The sequence below is a fragment of the Schistocerca cancellata genome, chromosome 8, assembly GCF_023864275.1.
Source record: "Schistocerca cancellata isolate TAMUIC-IGC-003103 chromosome 8, iqSchCanc2.1, whole genome shotgun sequence".
Classification (NCBI taxonomy): Eukaryota; Metazoa; Arthropoda; class Insecta; order Orthoptera; family Acrididae; genus Schistocerca; species Schistocerca cancellata.
Genome location: NC_064633.1, coordinates 310,505,973 through 310,525,670, shown reverse-complemented (window position 1 = coordinate 310,525,670; position 19,698 = coordinate 310,505,973). Strand labels below are relative to the sequence as shown.

At 43.3% G+C, this 19,698-nt stretch overlaps 1 long non-coding RNA gene across 1 annotated transcript in view; it reads right to left on the bottom strand.

The window, feature by feature from the left end:
- The window catches only part of LOC126095221 (uncharacterized), a 533,916-nt gene that overhangs the window by 127,583 nt on the left and 386,635 nt on the right, over positions 1-19,698 (bottom strand). The window contains exon 3 of the long non-coding RNA XR_007521931.1: positions 3,131-3,162. This is a non-coding gene — a long non-coding RNA (uncharacterized LOC126095221). The remainder of the gene's footprint in view (positions 1-3,130; positions 3,163-19,698) is intronic.

The window sequence follows — 19,698 nt, the reverse complement described above, 5'->3', positions numbered from 1 at the left end:
GATGATGTGCTACAGACGCGAAATTTAACAGACAGGAAGAAGATGCTGTGATATGCAAATGATAAGCTTTTCAGAGCATTCATACAAGGTAGGCGCCGGTAGCGACACCTACAACGTGCTGACATGAGGAAAGTTTCCAACCGATTTCTCGTACACAAACAGCAGTTGACCGGCGTTGCCTGGTGAAACGTTGTTGTGATGCCTCGTGTAAGGAGGGGGAATGCGTACCGTCACGTTTCCGACTTTGATAAAGGTCGGATTGTAGGCTATCGCGATGCGGTGTATCGTATCGCGACATTGCTGCTCGCGTTGGTAGAGATCAGATGACTGTTAGCAGAATATGGAATCGGTCGGTTCAGGAGGGTAATACGGAACGCCGAGCTGGATCCCAACGGCCTCGTATTACTAACAGTCGAGATGACAGTCTTCTTATCCGCATGGCTGTATCGGATCGTGCAACCATTTCTCGATCCCTGCGTCAACAGATGGCGACGTTTGCAAGACAACAACCATCTCCAGATCTCTCACCAATTGATAACATCTGGTCAATGGTGGCCGAGTAACTGGCTCGTCACAATACGCCAGTCACTACTCTTGATGAACTGTGGTATCGTGTTGAAGCTCCGTGGGCAGCTGTACCTGTACACGCCTTCCAAGCTCTGTTTGAGTCAATGCCCAGGCGTATCAAGGCCGTTTTTACGGCCAGGGGTGGTTGTTCTGGGTACTGATTTCTCAGGATCTATGCACCCAAATTGCGCGAAAATGTAATCACATGTCAGTTCTAGTATAATATATTTGACCAATGAATACCCGTTTATCTTCTGCATTTCTCCTTAGTGCAGCAATTTTAATGGTCAGTAGTGTTCAAAATGGCTCTGAGCACTATAGGACTCAACTGCTGTGGTCATAAGTCCCCTAGAACTTAGAACTACTTAAACCTAACTAACCTAAGGACAGCACACAACACCCAGCCATCACGAGGCAGAGAAAATCCCTGACCCCGCCGGGAATCGAACCCGGGAACCCGTGGGCAGTAGTGTATTAATCACTTGAAAATTTGTTCCCGTCTGAGACGTTTGGAAGAACAAGCTTTCAGCTTCACTGGTAACAACCGTAATTCGTCGATATATTCTAATTGTTGTGATGACACATGTCTGAAGATGAAATCTGGTTGTTGCGAAACGTTTCGGTTTTGATGTGATCTAATTTTCAGGCGATTAACATTATAAATGCGGTTAACCAAATTATTCTCATAAACTGATCCTGAGCTTTGTATTTAAGTAGTTATTTTTCTGCTTTTTAATCTTGTATCTTGTATGTGTGTGTGTGTACTTTTTCAATAGATATCAAACATCTTGATGAGATTACATCAGAGACATGCGGTAAATTCCAAGTTCATGCAGTTCATCTTTACCTGGATCAAACAACATATTGTTTCCTACGACGTACAACTCGTGGAAAGACGCTGAAAACAAAAATTACAGAGATTCGAGCCAACAAGGAGACTTACCAGCAATCGTGCTTCCCGCGCACCATTCACTAGTGGAACAGGAAAGAGGAGGAAATGGCAGTGGTATACTAAGTACCCACCGCTACATACCACTCAAACAAATGAGTTAATATTGTTTTGTCATCCCGTTCTGAGCTATGTCGGAAGTTTCCAGTCTCTAAATCATCGGGAAGTTAGTTTAAAATTAACCACAAAATTTAGCCGAAGAGGCAAATAGATAAATATGAGAGCTAGTTAATAAAAACGCAGTAAAATGAGTCATGTATATACTAAATTTGGTTGAGATAGCTTCAGGCATCCCTGAGCTATACTTTTATATCACCCCGTACAACCCCGCCCTGAACTGTGGGAATGCTATGAGACGTTACTGTCATAGTAAATTTGTTCCAGGTTACAAATGGTACGTGTGACCAGGTTGGTTGAAATTGCTTCAGCCGTTATAGACTTGCAACTATAAATCGAATGCGTTGTCGGCAGACATTTTGCTGCAGGTTGTTTACGCGCATCGCGACTGTAAGAGCTGTGATGCAATCTGCTAAACACAGCCATCATGAAGGAAATCCAATTGGACAGGTTGTGCTCTGCGTTACGCTTCTTCGCCACACCGTTCTCCGACCCAACGCTCCCCTCGTGCAAGTAGGCGATTCTTACTCCCACAAAATTCCACTGTCATCCAGTTCTCAGCTATGTTTAAAATTTCAAGTCTCTATCTCATGATAAATGATTACGATACATCGACAAATGAATAAACAAATTCTAACCATACAGCACTGCCGGATTAGCTGTCAATCGCAGATGTCAAAACCACAACAGTAAATATAAGCGATAAAAGACCTAGCCGTTAATAGATATTAAGAAATATATTTAAAAACTTGACTACAGTTGGAAACGACCTATGGAACAGTAAGATTGTAAGTCAACGTCAGCGCCACGATGCAATACGGAAATAAGTACTAGCACACAGTAAAACAAAACTGTTATTTAGTTATAATGTTACAACTTATAATAAATCCTATTTGGCTGCAGACAACCTGAAAATGGCGATAATGCCGAAATAGAACTATTGCTAATGTTAAACGACTAGCAGTTAACAATTATAGCAGCATTCTGGTACATTACCGTTTTTTACTTTATTAATTATCAGCAATTGTCAGTGAAGCCGAAATTTTCTACAACATTCGTTACCATTTCGTCCGAATACATGAGTTTACAAAAAAAAAAAAAAAATGGTTGTAATGGCTCTGAGCACTATGGGACTTAACATCTGAGGTCATCAGTCCCCTAGAACTTAGAACTACTTAAACCTAACTAACCTAAGGACATCACACACATCCATGCCCGAGGCAGGATTCGAACCTGCGACCGTGGCAGTCGCGCGGTTCCGGACTGAAGCGCCTATAACCGCTCGGCATGAGTTTACACTCCTACAACATTTTATTTTTGGGAATGGTCGGTCTCTTTCAGGAAAACGACAGTACTCAGTTTCTCATTCGTTGCCGCATTACTACGCATCTGCAGTCAGATGTGTTGTTTCAGTTATGCTCTCCGGAAATTAAAGTAAGATATTCACAGCATTTCCAGGTAGAGTACCGAATTCAGTGGATGTGTTCCAGTACTTACTCTGATCACTTGCACAGGAGAACGATTCTCACCTGAAACAAGAGAGAACAGAACATTATAGACTATCAAATAAAAAAAAATCATGTTTCTAAAGGAATAAGTTGCTTTCAACAAAAATAATTCTAGCTGATTACATGGTAGAGACCAAGGGCATAAATTGATGATTATACACTCCTGGAAGTGGAAAAAAGAACACATTGACACCGGTGTGTCAGACCCACCATACTTGCTCCAGACACTGCGAGAGGGCTGTACAAGCAATGATCACACGCACGGCACAGCGGACATACCAGGAACCGCGGTGTTGGCCGTCGAATGGCGCTAGCTGCGCAGCATTTGTGCACCGCCGCCGTCAGTGTCAGCCAGTTTGCCGTGGCATACGGAGCTCCATCGCAGTCTTTAACACTGGTAGCATGCCGCGACAGCGTGGACGTGAACCGTATGTGCAGTTGACGGACTTTGAGCGAGGGCGTATAGTGGGCATGCGGGAGGCCGGGTGGACGTACCGCCGAATTGCTCAACACGTGGGGCGTGAGGTCTCCACAGTACATCGATGTTGTCGCCAGTGGTCGGCGGAAGGTGCACGTGCCCATCGACCTGGGACCGGACCGCAGCGACGCACGGATGCACGCCAAGACCGTAGGATCCTACGCAGTACTGTAGGGGACCGCACCGCCACTTCCCAGCAAATTAGGGACACTGTTGCTCCTGGGGTATCGGCGAGGACCATTCGCAACCGTCTCCATGAAGCTGGGCTACGGTCCCGCACACCGTTAGGCCGTCTTCCGCTCACGCCCCAACATCGTGCAGCCCGCCTCCAGTGGTGTCGCGACAGGCGTGAATGGAGGGACGAATGGAGACGTGTCGTCTTCAGCGATGAGAGTCGCTTCTGCCTTGGTGCCAATGATGGTCGTATGCGTGTTTGGCGCCGTGCAGGTGAGCGCCACAATCAGGACTGCATACGACCAAGGCACACAGGGCCAACACCCGGCATCATGGTGTGGGGAGCGATCTCCTACACAGGGCCGTACACCACTGGTGATCGTCGAGGGGACACTGAATAGTGCACGGTACATCCAAACCGTCATCGAACCCATCGTTCTACCATTCCTAGACCGGCAAGGGGACTTGCTGTTCCAACAGGACAATGCACGTCCGCATGTATCCCGTGCCACCCAACATGCTCTAGAAGGTGTAAGTCAACTACCCTGGCCAGCAAGATCTCCGGATCTGTCCCCCATTGAGCATGTTTGGGACTGGATGAAGCGTCGTCCCACGCGGTCTGCACGTCCAGCACGAACGCTGGTCCAACTGAGGCGCCAGGTGGAAATGGCATGGCAAGCCGTTCCACAGGACTACATCCAGCATCTCTACGATCGTCTCCATGGGAGAATAGCAGCCTGCGTTGCTGCGAAAGGTGGATATACACTGTACTAGTGCCGACATTGTGCATGCTCTGTTGCCTGTGTCTATGTGCCTGTGGTTCTGTCAGTGTGATCATGTGATGTATCTGACCCCAGGAATGTGTCAATAAAGTTTCCCCTTCCTGGGACAATGAATTCACAGTGTTCTTATTTCAATTTCCAGGAGTGTATTATGAATTTCATGTCACTATCGTCACACGGTTTTATGGAGCGAGACAACACCTTCAACATAGGAATTAGGAAACAGACTCGTAATTTGGAAATAACAATAAAATGAGAATAACAAAAGTGGGAAGTGGGGCGTGATAGTCAAAGGTGGATTATAGTTGGTGAAATACAAAGCTGGAATCCATTGTCACTGTCGCTTAAAGTATTATCCTGATTTAATTTCTGCCCAATTAAATTCAAAGGGACAGGGGTAAACGTGCAGGTGTTGTGATCATCGGACCCTTAATATCTACACGCTCCAGTGTGTTAGTTTTTTTCTGCATCTAGAAGCCCTTCCCACAAACACGTCATATGATTCACTACCTGACGTTTTCTGCACATTTGTAACTGCGCCACTAATCAGACTATGCATGTCAGTATAGACTCACACGTCTTCGCCCATGTGTCCACACTCCAACACCTGACCTGCTGCCCAGAGGAAAGGATGCAAAAATGTGCAAATGTGTGTGAAATGTTATGGGATTTAACTACTAAGGCCATCAGTCCCAAAGCTTACACACTACTTAACCTAAATTATCCTAAGGACAAACACACACACCCATGCCTGAGGGAGGACTCGAACCTCCGCCGGGACCAGCCGCACAGTCCGTAACTGTAGCGTCTTAGACCACTCGGCTAACCCGCGCGGCAGGAAAGGATGGTTGGTTGGTTGGTTGTTTGGGGAAGGAGACCAGACAGCGTGGTCATCGGTCTCATCGGATTAGGGAAGGATGGGGAAGGAAGTCGGCCGTGCCCTTTCAGAGGAACCATCCCGGCATTTGCCTGGAGTGATTTAGGGAAATCACGGAAAACCTAAATCAGAATGGCCGGACGTGGGATTGAACCGTCGTCCTCCCGAATGCGAGTCCAGTGTCTAACCACTGCGCCACCTCCCTCGGTGCAGGAAAGGATGCATTTAACCTTTGACTACCAATAGGACGCATGTGACCCATTGTGGGTTATGAGAGAACCGGATGGAATTTATTGCATGTTATTGCTACATATCAGAGCCCCATTGGTAGAGGGCAGCCTACTAATGGTTAGCAGATTTCTTATAATTGCACCTACAGGGTGTGCTGTCCTCAAATTTCATTGTTAGTCCTCGTCTCAGTATAATCACATCGATTTAGTTCGCACCTGCAGATAGGTAACACGAATATCAGATTCACAAAACGGGCTGCCTTTGCGCCTTCCTGGACACATCATGTCAACTATTTGCACCCACGAATTGGCGACTGACACATCACAAACGTAACCCATATTGAGCATCTGTAGTGTGCGGGTTACACACTTGGAGAAGTGCTCTATCCACTGATGTATGTCTGTTTCACGTATGTCTTGAAGTTTTCACACAATGGTCTCCTGAATCCTGAATGTACTTGTGAACAATCCTGTATGTCCTATCCTCCACCCCCCCCCCCCCTCCCCTCTGAACCTTCTTGGAAACGGCGAGAAATATTATTTTCATTTTGTTACTTATGGATACGACATTACTTAAAATAGCTGTATGGTACTTTTATTGGAATAAAATTGTTATTCAAAGGGTTAACGATTTCATCTTTCCACATGTACTTCGGGGTACTAACCAACTTAAAACAAACTACTGCTAAAGCTAGAATTATTAGTCTGCAGACGAAGTAAATGCTGATGTGATGTTGTTCAATAAACTTTAGTCAGTCACCAATAAAAATATCTGCACTTATATCCTTAATTTTGAAACTATCATTACAGCCTTCTAATTTTCACTTGGGACCAATTTCAAAGAAACCTGGTACACATATCGCTCACCGTATGAAAAGAGTCACTTTGGCGTAAGAACGACCTATCATCAAAGGGATGGGGGTGAAAAATGAATGTAGGCCACGACGCGGGGATATCCAGATTTTATTCATCCCGGTAATTCGAGAACGAGAGCACTTCGTGACTTGCAACAAACTTCATTTTCGCATCATGAATGACGTTTGAATTTGTTATTACTAATCTCATGAAACTATTTCGAGAAAATATGATGTGGAGACAGCTTGAACAATGAGGAGGAAAGAAAATGTGTAAACCAAGATACTTACTGATTTGAAGAGTATCACGCGATTTAGGAGACTCTCTGACTTTTAAACTTCATCAGATTTGTAAAAACGTTTTTATTGGTTGATATGTACTAAGTGGTGGGATTGAAAGTAATGTATACAATGCTTATACAATATTCAATGTGTTTAATCCTTGCTTGTAAACTACTTCAACAGCAACATGCATTGACGCACACTCCGACCTATGCCTACAATGGGGGATAGCGGGGAGCACATCACGAATTGTGCAGGTTGGTTGGTTGATTTGGGGGAGGAGACCAAACAGCGAGGTCATCGGTCTCATCGGATTAGGGATGGAGAAGGAAGTTGGCCGTGCCCTGTCAAAGGAACCATCCCGACAGTTCCCTAAAGCGATTTAGGGAAATCACGGAAAGACCTAAATCAGGATGGCCGGACGCGGGTTTGAACCGACGTCCTACCGAATGCGAGTCCAGTCAACTAACCATTGCGCCACCTCGCCCGGTGAGAGCTATGCAGGCAGACACTGAGGGCAGATAATGTCATTGCGCTTACAGTAGCTTACTTATTCATCATCACCGACGATAACAAACTTACTGAGCTAGTCATTAACATGAAATAATCTTTGGTTTTGTATTTCACTTCCTTCATCGCCTCTCTGTCATATAACTATCTAATGGCTCAGATGTGCTGGATTCTTCCATGAATCACAGAAGGATGTGAACATCCAGTTTTGCCCCAGAAGGAAGGAATTCCATTACGGCAGACAGCATAACTTCCCTCTTACATTGTTCTCGAACAATGTACAGACAGATCTACTCAAAACGTCTGCATGCTTTCAAGCCAGTCACGAGTTAGGTTTCCTATGGTCCGCGTGGTGAGAGAACATCTAGGAAAGGCCCGAATCTCCGAAGTGGCACGTTAAATAACTCGGCTATTCGACGGTAATACTGGCCAAAAGTGTAGAAAATGTTAGTTTACATACTGTATTCGCGTAACTGTATGGAACAATGCCTTAAGGGGTAACACCACTGGAACGGCCAAAATTAAAATCCGTGTTCTTGACGGTTATTTTGGGCTGGAGGAAATGTGATAGAGAAATAACTTTTGTTATAGTTATTGAGCATACATTTAAGCATATCACAAAAAATTTTGTCGGAAAATATTACAATATCTCCCGAGGCACGATCAATTGGAAGTGATTTGTGGCATCTACATCTACATCTACATCTACATCCATACTCCGCAAGCCACCTGACGGTGTGTGGCGGAGGGTACCTTCAGTACCTCTATCGGTTCTCCCTTCTATTCCAGTCTCGTATTGTTCGTGGAAAGAAGGATTGTCGGTATGCCTCTGTGTGGGCTCTAATCTCTCTGATTTTATCCTCATGGTCTCTTCGCGAGATATACGTAGGAGGGAGCAATATACTGCTTGACTCTTCGGTGAAGGTATGTTCTCGAAACTTTGACAAAAGCCCGTACCGAGCTACTGAGCGTCTCTCCTGCAGAGTCTTCCACTGGAGTTTATCTATCATCTCCGTAACGCTTTCGCGATTACTAAATGATCCTGTAACGAAGCGCGCTGCTCTCCGTTGGATCTTCTCTATGTCTTGTATCAACCCTATCTGGTACGGATCCCACACTGCTGAGCAGTATTCAAGCAGTGGGCGAACAAGCGTACTGTAACCTACTTCCTTTGTTTTCGGATTGCATTTCCTTAGGATTCTTCCAATGAATCTCAGTCTGGCATCTGCTTTACCGACAATCAACATTATATGATCATTCCATTTTAAATCACTCCTAATGCGTACTCCCAGACAATTTATGGTATTAACTGCTTCCAGTTGCTGACCTGCTATTTTGTAGCTAAATGATAAAGGATCTATCTTTCTGTGTATTCGCAGCACATTACACTTGTCTACATTGAGATTCAGTTGCCATTCCCTGCACCATGCGTCAATTCGCTGCAGATCCTCCTGCATTTCAGTACAATTTTCCATTGTTACAACCTCTCGATACACCACAGCATCATCTGCAAAAAGCCTCAGTGAACTTCCGATGTCATCCACCAGGTCATTTATGTATATTGTGAATAGCAACGGTCCTATGACACTCCCCTGCGGCACACCTGAAATTACTCTTACTTCGGAAGACTTCTCTCCATTGAGAATAACATGCTGCGTCCTGTTATCTAGGAACTCCTCAATCCAATCACACAATTGGTCTGATAGTCCATATGGCACGCACTATAGCTGTTGCCAATTTTAATCTCGACGGAAGAAAAAAAATCTATGAGTGTAGGTAGGAGTAGGAAACCACGTAGGGGATTTTAGAAATATCGGTTTTTGTGTAGTAGTGAGTCTATCGATGAATTCGTTCATTTTTCACCAAAGAAAAGAACAGTCATTTGTTAATAATCGAAGATCCTCTACGTGGTTCACTTTGAAATCTTATTTCAAAGTTGTGGATAAATTTTCAAATAAAATGATTGCAAATTGCTGCGCGCCGTTTCGAAAAATCATTTATCCAGAAAAACGCTTTCGAAAATTTGAAATGTGTTGCAGACATGAACAAATGAAAAAATTCTACTTTTAGAAAACTCTTATCCTTAATCTGCTCTCCTAGGACTAGCCTACTGTACTGTTGCCATTGCGACCAAAGTCATATCTACTAATTTATCATAGAACGATTGAAATATCGGTCGTGGCAACTCCATTAATGCACAAAATTTTACAGTTCCGTTTAGTCCTATTCCAAGCAGGCGCATTGCCAGAACGACTCGATTATTAATTTCATTTGCGTTCCGAAGACTACTTGGTACAACAACTTCTGGGGAGCTTGGATACGCAATAATAATTGTAAAGCAAAAGCCTCGAGGACTTCGTCCTTGCAACGTGATGTCTGCATTGCTAGTTTTACATTTCATATATTGAGAAATAACAGAAAAAACGACAAGAAAACTTATAATCCGTAATTCACATAAAAATCCTGATCACATAAAAATCCTGCTCCTAAAGAATTGCTCTCAGCGTAATATCTATTCCTGGGACGCTTTGATGGCATACTACTTCGACGCCACGTTTGATACGATGTTTTCGTACCTTTTATGCAAATTTTGGAAATGTGTGGTAAGGTCTTATGGGACCAAACTTCTGAGGTTATCGGTCCCTAAGCTCACACATTACTTAATGTAACTTAAACTAACTTCCGCTAAGGACAACACGCACACCCATGCCCGAGGGAGGACTCGAACCTTCGACAGCGCGAGCCGCGCGAACCGTGACAAGACGCCCAAGACCTCGCGGCTACACCGCGTGGCACCTTTTATGCCCGAACACAGTTTCTTATCACTCATTCTTACTTGAAAGACAAAACTATACACTATAAGATCATGTACTGTAAGATTACAAACTATCTAAAGCCAATACTGCACACAGGAATCAATATCTGAAGGGGGATAATTGTTTTTTTTTTTCTTTTCCGTACATGTACTAACGCTTGCTGACGCCAAGCTAATGTATTATTATTTGAAATGTTTCTAACTATACCCAGACACTACAACTGGCATCGAGTTGTCTCAGATAGACCATATAGGGTCATCCGAATTGCTGGAGGGGGAGCTCAGGATCCCACTGAACTTTCTTTTTTTTTCAGGGATTAGATTTTTTGTTTGATATTTTAGAAGATTCGGCGTATATTTTTAAGCCAATAAAATTTATTATTTTTGAAAATTTTGCAGTAGTGTTATCCTTTAAAAACCTCGGTGTCTGGTTCCAGAGAGACGATATAAAGCGCGCGTATCTTCCGTTCGTGAACATTGCTAAACTTCCACGCTGAAGCTTCGGAGAAATCCAGACGCTACCCAAAGACAATTTCCCGCAGCTGCACAGCTGTGGAGACTGTCAGCTGAATAGGGCCGTACAGTGCGGATGACGGGGCATTTCGCTAACCGTCCATTCGTCCCGCGGGCTGGAGAACGCAGCGAAGCGTTTCCCTCGGCGGACAAAACCGTTTGCTGTCTTGGGCGCCTCGCGGCTGTCTTGTCTCGTCCTGAGACGGCCGTGTCAGGCAACCGTGCGACAGACAGCGCCGGAGCTCAGCTGGCCGTCAAAAGCAACGAGCGCTCAAATACGCCACGCCTCCCGCCCTCTCCCAGCCTCTTCTCCAGTCGATAGCTCCTGTCAACTCCTACGGCGCTGGTTTAAGAGGCACTAATCTGGATGAGCTTTAGGAAAGGTAAAGGCTCCAGAGAGGCAGTCCTGTCGTTGCTCTACATAATGGAAGCAAGACTGAAGAAAATCAAGACACCTTCATAAGATACGTGAACCTGCAAAAAGCGTGTGACAATAAAAAGTGGTGCAAGGTGTTCGAAATTATGAGAATTGTGACATAAATAGGAGTAAGCTGTGGAGAACGACAGGTAATACATAATATGTATAAGAACAGAGAGCAGACAAAAAGATTTGAAGACCAATAATGAAGTGTTCGGATAAAAAAAAAAGAGTAAGGCAGGGGATTCAGCCGTTAGCCCCTGCTCTTCAATCTATAAATGGCGGAGTTATAAGGAAGTTTCAAGAATGGAATCAAAATTCAGCAGGAAAAGGTATCGATGATAAGATTCGCTGATGACATGTATGCTCAGGGAAAGTTTGGAAGAATTATAGGATCTGTTGAGTGGAATGAACATTCTAATGAGTGCAGAATGTGGAGTAATGAGAAGCAGCAGAAACGAGAATAGTCGGAAACGTAGCGTCAGAATTTTTGATCACTAAGTAGCTCAAGTTATGGAATTTTGCTACCTTGGAAACAGCTCATGACGGACGGAGCAAAAAGGATATAAAAAGCAGACTACCAGAGGCTACGAGCCGGCCACTGTGACCGAGTGGCTCTAGGCGCTTCACTCCGGAACCGCGCTGCTGCTACGGTCGCAGGTTCGAATCCTGCCTCGGGCATGGGTGTGTATGATGTCCTTAGGTTAATTAGGTTTAAGTAGTACTAAGTCTAGGGGACCGATGACCTCAGGTGATACGTTCCATAATGCTTAGAGCCATTTGAACCATTTGAACAGGCTACGATGGCGTTTATAGCCGAAAAAAGTCTATTAATATCAAACGTAGACCTTAATTTGATGAAGAAATTTTGTAGAATCTACGTTTGCAGTAGCGCTGTTGACACAATATCGATGTATCTGTAAGTCGATATTCTTTCCAATAAGTATCTTTAAATATCGGTGATATTTCTTCGCCGATATACCGATATCGAAATGATGATATCGAGTGCCATGCCAATGTTTTTATTTTCTACTTTTTTTTAATTTTCGATAAATATATGAAATTTTTCTTTTGAAACTGTAGAAGAATATAATTTTACTTCCACTGTGTGAGGGAGTCACATTACTGTGAGCTTACATCACGTCCAGTGTTTCTCTTTGACTGTGTGAAAAAATGTCTCTGAGCACTTAACATCCGAGGTCATCAGTCCACTAGAACTTAGAACTACTTAAACCTCACCAACCTAAGGACATCACACACATCCATGCCCGAGGCAGGATTCGAACATGCGACCCTAGCAGTCGCGCGGTTCCGGACTGAAGCGCCTAGAACCACTCGGTCAACACGGCCGGCAGACTGTGTGCAGCAAGTATAAATGGCACGAAGAAGAAGTCCATTGCACTGGGGGGCTTTGCTGTGAATGGAATAACAAGATATCCAATGTGAAGGAATAGCACATCAGTTGCGTTAAAAAACAATTTTTACCGGAATTAGTGAGATATTTTTTCATATCATCAATCTTCAAGCCAGTTGCTGAAACTGATGAGCAGAAGTATAAATGATAAGATCGGTCTTTGCAACGCGCGGAGACGTGTGCGGGGAAATGTTGACGTAATTGGCGCCTGCCGCTACCGACAGAAACTGCAACTTCTAATCCACAACGCAATTTTGACACTACAACTGCTAGGTTGCAAAAATGAAAAGACAAGGAAGTCGACATGAAGTGTTCCACACAAATCTGCTATGTGACGAAACCGAACGACGGACCTAACGGACACCTTTTATTGTGCCACTTACCTGCATTTACCACTGTTACAAAAGTGGTTATCGCCAAACGTGAACGTTCATCGTTTTGCTTTAAATACCGCCTCTGATGGAGATTATCAGGCTGCTAGCTTGTTGATGTACAGAATATTTAATAATGAATCAATACTTAAATACCGGGTGATCAAAAAGGGCAGTATAAATTTGAAAACTTAATAAACCACGCAATAATGTAGATAGAGAGGTAAAAATTGACACACATGCTTGGAATGACATGGGGTTTTATTAGAACCACCCCATATTGCTAGAGACGTGAAAGATCTCTTGCGCGCGTCGTTTGGTGATGATCGTGTGCTCAGCCGCCACTTTCGTCATGCTTGGCCTCCCAGGTCCCCAGACCTAAGTCCGTGCGATTATTGGCTTTGGGGTTCCCTGAAGTCGCAAGTGTATCGTGATCGACCGATATCTGTAGGGATGCTGAAAGACAACATTCGACGCCAGTGCCTCACCATAACGCCGGACATGCTTTACAGTGCTGTTCACAACATTATTCCTCGACTACAGCTATTGTTGAGGAATGATGGTGGAAATATTGAGCATTTCCTGTAAAGAACATCATCTCTGCCTTGTCTTACTTTGTTATGCTAATTATTGCTGTTCTGATCAGATGAAGCGCCATCTGTTGGACAATTTTTGAACTTTTGTATTTTTTTGGTTCTAATAAAACCCCATGTCATTCCAAGCATGTGTGTCAATTTCTACCTCTCTATCTACATTATTCCGTCATTTATTCAATTTTCAAATTTATACTGACTTTTTGATCACCCGGTATACAGCTCTACAACGGGAAGTATATTTACAATGTGGTGCCGACACTTTTTTGGCCAGCATGCCGATATTTCTTTGTCGACATGTCGTTAATTCTTTCGATACATCACGGGCTTATATCGATTCTTCTATATATGGATATATCGGAACAGGACATCTGTTAAGACATCAGGGAATAACTTCCATGGCACTATAGGGAGCTGTAGAGGCTAAAAACTGTTGAGGAAAAAGGAAACTGGAATACAGCTACCAAATAATTGAGGATGTTGGGTGCCAGAGCTACTCCGAGATGGGTTTAACACTGGAGAGGATTTCGTAACGGGCCGCATTAAGCCAGTCAGAAGACTGGTGACAAAAAGTTTGAATTTACTCTTAGTCTGAGGGCTGTGGGATATCTATTAAGGAGGACTGAGCTACTTGTATAACTACTGTTTCAGTGGGAGAAATGAATCATTACTGCATTTTTAAGTACTCGGATAAGCTAAAACATACTCAAACCGGTGCTGCCAGAACAACGAGAGAGCTTGAGCAACTATCCGAACTCTTTAACTTAAAGTCTCTTTAAAATTAGTAAACACCTGACGTAGACTGAGACTTTTCAGTCTACCATAAACGAAAATAGTACGCTGCTATCGAAACACTACTTCGAAATTTTGAGGGTAGCAGTAAGTTCATAATTACCTTGGTACGAATGCGTACCAGCCATTGTTCCTTCCGAATTAATAATGCAATTCCAACATTTTGTTGATATACTACCGCACCTATTTTATTTTATGAAGAGTTTATTACAAATCTGTCACGCCTGTAGTACATACAGGGTGGTCCATTGATCGTGACCGTGCCAAATATCTCACGAAATAAGCGTCAAACGAAAAATTTACAAAGAACGAAACTTGTCTAGCTTCAAGGGGGAAACCAGATGGCGCTATGGCTGGCCCGCCAGAAGGCGCTGCTCTATATGCTACTGTACACAAGAAATTGGATTCTTAATTTTAATATTTTGTAAATGTCGACACTTCAGCACAGGTTTTTGGTGATCCTCAAATACAGCTTCATAAATGCAAGAAAATGATATTCACGCAATAATTTCTGGCAAGCAATAATTTGCTACTGCTAGTAAATAAAACTGATTCTTATGTACATTTTATGATAAGCTGCCCGACAATTATTTTCCACAATACATAAATACATTCCACATCTGACGCACATGTCTCCTGTCTTGGAAACGTGGCCGTGTTTACCGCATATTGTGGCATTGGTAGTTGGCTAACATTTTGAAACCTAACTTCTGATACTGGTTGCAACATAGTTCTTTTAGGCTTTTGTTCACACTTTCTACATCACCTACATCTCAGATGTCAGAAGAATTCTCTGTACAGAGACATCCTGTTCTCCTGACACGACATCTTGACGTTCCTACTGTAAACCAATGTTGTTTGATCACGCTCAACACAATTTTCAGTCAGAAACGGGTTATCGTCATGTTCCCGATCATGTAATTCCGCATTTCTAGCATTAAAGGGTGCTTCTATCTGTTCATCAGTTGCCATTTCATGTATTGCTTTAAAGTGTAGAAATAACAGTTTCATTATCGAAGACCAAATTTAAATTAGCACACATGCACGATGACCTGAGGTCCACGCACGAATATCTTCAGAAAATTGGTTATTTCATAGTAACCAACACAATTTGTACAAATCTGAGTTAATTCTCAACATCTAGAACAGTTAGCAAACGTTAAGAAAAAACTCAAATTGTCAGTCTCAGCTGTCAACTAACACACGAATCGTACCTCGCAAGGTATTGCAATCCTGGTTTTAAAACTAAGAAGTTCAACACTGGCGGACTATCAACCTATAAGCAGAAAAATACGTAAACAGAAAAATACTCCTATTTACGCAGAAAAAGCATAATGAACGGCGGACCGAGGGAACGAAGCGGTTAAGGTAGTAGCAGTTTTCACAGTGCAGAGTGTCACATTTGTCATCGTGAATGGTTGCCTAAACATTAAAACAGCTGAATATGGAACCCAAATTTATAAGACTGATTATCCCATAGAAATATTTTATCTTATGTTTTTTTTTTTTACGCTGTACGTCGAGAAAGCCTGCTCAGGCGAGTGACAAAGGCGACTGTCCAGCAGAATGTCGTCTGGAACGCGTGGGCGCCGTATGTGGCGTCATGACACGGGCTGGCTGCGCGCTGTATTCTGTATGCCAGCGTCATATGGGAAAGACTAAATAACGCGGCAAACAATGCAGCAAGTAAAGGTGGCCGGGATAATTACTGAGACACTACACAAACGTTGCAGTACAATGAGCAAGCCGTAAATCAGAGAGAGAGAGAGAGAGAGAGAGAGAGAGGGGGGGGGGGGGGTTCCCTCTCTCTCTCTCTCTCTCTCTCTCTCTCTCTCTCTCTCTCTCTCTCACACACACACACACACACACATACACACACAGAGTTCTAGATAGCACTCAACATAAACATTTACCAACACTCCAGAGTTGAAACAGCAAAATATTACCATAAAAAAACACAACTCTAGATTCTTCTTCAACACGAGATAAAACACAGCTGGAGTTCCAGAGTGTAAAATGAGATAAATGACGTCGTTAACTTGGCTGCCGCTGTAACATAGCAATCTCATTCCAAAACTGCATTCCAAAAGAAGTTTTAAATGCATCAACAGTTGTAACGAAAGCACTTGGAGTAACAGTAGCTCAGTTGGTAGAGCACTCGCTCGCGAAAGGTGAAGGTACCGGGTTGGAGTCGCGTTTCGGCTCACGGACTGAATCTATCGGGAAGTTTCATATCAGCGCACCATCCACTGCAGTGTGAAAATTTGATTCTGGAAACATTCGCCAGGCTGTGGCTAAGCAATGTCTCTGCAGTATCCTTTCTTCCGGGCGTGCTAGTTCTGCAATTTATATAGAAGTATGGAAGGTAGGCGATGAGGTGCTGGCGGATGAAAAGCTTTGAAGCAGTTGAAGCAGGGCGGTGTGTCGTGCTTAGGTAGTTCCGCTGGTAGAGTACTTGCACAAGAAAGGCAGTTCGAGTTTCAGTCCGGCAATCGGTTTTAATCTGGCAAGAGGTTTCATTTCAGAGCGCACCCTACTACAGCTTGAAAAATTCATTCTGGATGTAAGTACGTTGTTTAAAGCATGATAATGAACACAAATTTTGTTCACGTACTGAGAATTCACTGATATGTACCCGGTTTTTTTAAATTATCTAAATGTTGCTCATAAATAGTGATATGAGTAATGAAACAAGTCGCTTATCAGCTAAGAATGGTTGCTGTGCTTTTCATAATTATAATAAAAGACTTAACGCCCATTAGAAAAGTTTGGTTACACATCTACAACAGGTACACATTTTTAATTATAACCTCAAAAAAAAATAAAGTTACGTAAACAAATTTTTTGTTTGTTTGCAGGTAGATGCGTGCAATTCTACACGCTCGGCGCCACAGCGCGGTAGCACTCTGCTAGAGATGCCGAAACAAGATGGGGCAACGCATTGGTAAAGGGGCATCTATATCTATATCTACATCTACATACACATTCCGAAAGTCACCGTACGGTGTGTGGCGGTTGGTGCCCTGTGCCAGTCATTTCCTTCCTGTTCTACTTGCTAACAGAGTGAGCGAAAAACGTCTATCTATATCCCTCTGTACAAGCCTTACTTCTCTCATCTTGGTATTTCTTACGCGAAATGTACTTTGGGGCAGTAGAATCGTTCTGCAGTCAGCTTCAAATAGCGGTTCTCTGAATTTTCTCAAGAATGTTCCTCGTCTTCCCTGAAGGGATTCCCGTTTGAGTTACCGAAGCATTTCCATAATACTTGCGTGGTTTTTCAACCTACCAATAACAAATCTAGTAGCCTACCTCTGAAGTGCTTCGATATCGTCCTTTCATTCGACCTGGTGCGGATCACAAATGCTGTAGCAGTACTCAAGAAAAGATTGTACCAGTGCCCTACATGCTGTCTCCTTTACAATTGAACCACTCTTTCCTTAAATTTACCTACTAAACCAAAATCGACCATTTGCCTTCGTCACAGCAGTCCTTACATGGCCGTTTAATATCTCTTTGCAACGTTACATCAAGATTAAAGTAATCGAGGTGACTATAACAAGCAGAACACTACCAATCCCGTATCCTATCATTACGGGTTTGTTTTTCCTACTCATCCGCATTAATTTACATTTCTCTGCATTTAGAGCTAGCTGCCATTCATCATACCAACTAGAAAATTTGTCTATGTCATCTTGTATCTTCGTTCAATCACTCAACTTCGACCACTCCCCGTACAACACAGAATCATCAGCAAAAAGCCGTACATTCACACTGCCGTCCATAACTTTTATGATATAGATAATAACAGCGGTTCTATCACACTTTCTTCATTCCTGACGACAAACTTGTCATTGACTCGCCATCGAGGAGAACGTATTGAGCTCCGTTAATTGAGAATATCGTTCGGTAATTGGTTTCGTTCGGTACATCTGAAGAGGATCAGCCCATCATGTTATGACACAGTGTGGTCAAACTAGGCTGAATAACGAAGAAGGAAGTGGCAGACCATCTCTCTGTGCGGAACCGGTATTCGCAAGTGAAGTGGAAGCCCAGTCTAAGGACTGGCGAGTCACAATCGAGGTGAAAATGCTAAAATAAATCATGAATCAGTTGTCAACATGTTTCACGCCATTTGAACATAATAAAAGCTACCGCCAACCGTGTGCCACGACTGTTCACGTTCATTCGAAACGCCCGATGAAGCGATGTAGCATCGGAAGGATTGCAGCTGTGTCAAGTCAATACAGATGATTTGTTTAGCAGTTTATTGACGATGGACGACTGTTGGAGGGGTACCAGGATGACGCTGAAACAAAGGACCAAAGCAAGCGGAGCAAGTGGTGAAAATACAGTCTTAAAAAATTTAAAACGAGTAAAAAATGGAGGACGTACCACGAAAGACTGAATGGGGTGGAAAGAGGTAGATGAGATGTACATACATAGGCAAATAAACGACTGCCATTTCCAAAAAATTACTTGATATATTCAAAAGCAGGAGTTTCACAAACTGATGAAGTCAATATCACAGTGTTCCACCTTTGGCCCTTATTGAAGCAGTCATTCGCTTGACATTGACCAACAGAGCTGTTACGTGTCCTCCTGAAGGATATCGTACCAAGTTCTGTCCAAGCTGGTCTCTGCAACCGAGCGGTTCTAGGCACTTCAGTCCGGAACTGCGCTTATGCTACAGTCGCAGGTTCGAATCCAGCTTCGGGCATGGATGTGTGTGATGTCTTTAGGTTAGTCTTTGGGTTAAGTCTAGGGGACTGACGACCTCAGATGTTAAGTCCCATAGTGCCCAGAGCCATTTGAACCAATTTTTTTCTGTCCCACTGGTGCATTATACCGTCGAACTCGCTAGCTGGTTAGAGGGCTCTGCCCATAATGCTCCAAACGCTCTCAACTGGAGAGAGACCCGGCGACCTTGTTGCCATGTTTGGCAAACACGAAGACAAGCAACAGACACTCCCGCCGTGGGCGGATGGGCATTATCTTGCTGAAATGTAAGCCCAGGATGACTGTTTTTTACAGACGCACTTTTTTCTTCGAAAAATTGTCTCCAAAATTTAGGTGCCTCGAAATTAATATAAAAATGTCCAGTATTTGATTTTAAATTCCCGCCAGTCTTAAAAATGATAATGTATTCGATGCCGCTTTAAACATATCTCTATCTGGCAACATTGGGTTCAACTAGTAGGAGCAACGAACATGAGTTGCGTGGATTCACAAGCTTCCTAACACTGTCTCAGTGCCTCCCTCCCACCCCGTCTTCACAAATTCGGAATACTGTCTAGCCTATGATCCGTCATTGCAATCTACGGTGCCAGCAAAACTGAACTGAAAGTGATTTGTGTTACAATATTTTTGTTAGCAGTTAGTTTCGTAATGCAAAAAATGAAAGGTATTCCTATATGCGGGCTGTAAATTGAAAGTAAAAATACATGCAGAAGAACG